We start from the raw sequence: 2,500 nt of genomic DNA on the forward strand, positions 1-2,500 counted from the left end.
GCAGGGGAGAGGGGGGGGGGGGGTGTGAAGATGGAGCCAGCGGAAAGGGTGTAGGAGAGAGAGCGAAACAGCTGTGAAAGCGGGCCAAAAACAACAACAAAAACGCAACAGTGCTCAAAGGAAGCTGCATGCTGGAATCGAGAGAAAGACACAAGGCAAGGTAAGGGGAGACAAAAAGTTTATTTCCTCTGCCCCCACCCCCAACCCCCCTACCCAACCCCTGGAGTAAAGTTGTCATCGGAACATACACATGTACCATCCCCTACCCTCCCCCCCCCCCCCCGACGCACACACCCACCCACACACAAAATTTTCCTTTTCCCCGCTGCCCTTAATTAATTCATGAATCAAAGCATTCAAAGAACAATCCTTTTCAGTCTGCTGTCCCTCTTTTGGGGGTGTGTAGATGAGGATACAATAACTAACAATATGCATACACACTGAATCGCACCTTTAGCCCAACAATGCCAAACCGCAATCAGTCAGTTATTCAATCAATTTACCAACCAATCAATCACGAAATAGGCTTCTGGGGGAAAAAATGTCTTCGTCGAGAAGAAAGACTGATACAAAAACAAAACAAAACAAAAAAACCACCAACAATTTTTTTTATTTTAAACAAAATACAGTCGAAACAAATCGAACTTCAGCATACACGCAATAAACAACTTAAAATAAATTTCGACTTACGAATTTCGATGATAATTTGTGAAACGTCTGTTTTGCTGCGACACAACAAACAACCCTCCAAGCAATATGGCGCGAGCTTTCCCACAAGCGAGGTTCTGGCTTGATCTACTCATGCGGGTATTCCCGATACCGTTCTATGCTCATAACAGGTTTCTCCCAACGATTTATTAATAGCTCTGCACTGTCATGTTTCCACAAAACGCCGTCAGTTGCATGTTTTTTGTTGGTTTTTTTTATATTTTTTTTTTATATAGGTATGGAATGTCTGTGGGTTTTGTTTTTTGTTTGTTTGTTTGTTTGTTTCTTGTTGGTTTTTTTTTTTGGTGTTTTATTTTTTTATTTTTTGGTCTTCTTCTTTTGGTTGGCCTTTTCCCTTCAACAGGCTAAAAATAGGTTGTTGTTGTTGTTGTTTTTCTTCTGTGAGATATGTTTGTACAGGGATCTTTGTCGAGTATGTTTATACAGATGCATAAAACACACACACACACACACACACACACACACACACACACACACACACGAAACGTTTGATAAAATGGACAATATATGAATGATGTAAGCCAACCTTAATGACAGTCCTACAAAACTTAAACAGGAAATGTTAAAACAAAATGCTATGCACAATTATTCTTCTTCTCATTAGTATTACTATTATCATTATCATTATTATAAGTAGTAGCAGTAGTATAGTTGTGTTGTTGTTGTAAGGGATTGTGCATATGCAAGTGCATTCGTTTGTGTGTGTGAAATGTCCGTTTTATCATTTGTATTTGTTTTTCTGGCTGTGACATTTTGTTCTTTGTCTTTTTTTTTTATTTAAATTTTTTTGTTATCATTTTTATTTACTTAGCAGTGGTAGTGGTAATGGTAGTAGTGGTAGTAGTGATAGTTGAAGTGGTAATGATGGCTTCATTGGTGTTTTGTGTGTGTGTGTGTGTGTGTGTGTGTGTGTGTGTGTGTGTGGTTTGTTGTGTGTACACGTGTTTATGTGTGTGTGTGGGGGGGGGGATGTTTGTTTGTTGTTGTTGTTTTTTTTTTGGGGGGGGGGAGTGGGGGGTTATTATTATTATTATTATCATTTTTTCCTTGTTTGTTTGCTTGTTGATTTTCTTTGCCCTGAGGGCTGGATGGAAAAAAGCATGTCCTTGCTTATTCCACTTCCCTCATTAAAGAAAAATTCATTCATTCATTCATTCACTCATTCATGTGTATGTCAGTATGTACTCAGAACAAAAGGTGACTCGGTACATTGAATAATGGTGATACAAAAGTGCAAGATAGAAACAGAGAGTAACAACAACAGACTCAACAGCATGAATGTGTCGGGGTGTTTTCAAAGCAGAGAGGAAGATGCGTCTTAAGCTGACGTTGATGGATGTACCACTGAGCGGTTTGATACACGGTGGGATCTGGTTCCAAAGTAAACTGCCAGAGTAACAGGCGAGATTTGAATAAGTCAGTCCTTGGAACAGGGATCTGAAGTCTGCTACAGTCTCGCCTGTTAAAATGGAATTTGCATACAAGATTATTCAGAACAGTTCCCGACATCATTCTGTGCATCAAAATACCTTTGTTTACCTAAAATGCTAGCCACAGAGGTAAGATTGCAAGTGGTTTATGGTCTTGTTTATCTAAACCGTGATGGTTTGAGGAGGACTGTGTTGAAAGCCTGTTTGTAGAGACTACATAAAGGCTTAAATGAATTTGCGCTTGCAGAGTCGATTTCGTAATTGCACGGTAGATCCGCTATTGGTGGATGACAGAATGTATATGTATATAATTAGTTTTCTGGCATGTATGTTTAGAATGT

General features: G+C 39.3%; 1 protein-coding gene across 6 annotated transcripts in view; it reads right to left on the bottom strand.

The window, feature by feature from the left end:
- LOC143282851 (uncharacterized) overlaps window positions 1-2,500 on the bottom strand; it is a 30,732-nt gene that overhangs the window by 24,857 nt on the left and 3,375 nt on the right. The window contains exon 1 of one of the 6 annotated variants that reach the window (XM_076588689.1): window positions 691-782. The exons of 4 other annotated variants lie outside the window; for them this stretch is intronic. The gene's annotated coding sequence lies outside the window, so the exon portion shown is untranslated. Of the gene's footprint in view, window positions 1-690; window positions 800-2,500 lie in introns of those variants that run through there. One more of the 6 variants, XM_076588688.1, reaches the window with a different exon arrangement.

This window comes from Babylonia areolata, chromosome 6 (assembly GCF_041734735.1).
Source record: "Babylonia areolata isolate BAREFJ2019XMU chromosome 6, ASM4173473v1, whole genome shotgun sequence".
Taxonomy (NCBI): Eukaryota; Metazoa; Mollusca; class Gastropoda; order Neogastropoda; family Buccinidae; genus Babylonia; species Babylonia areolata.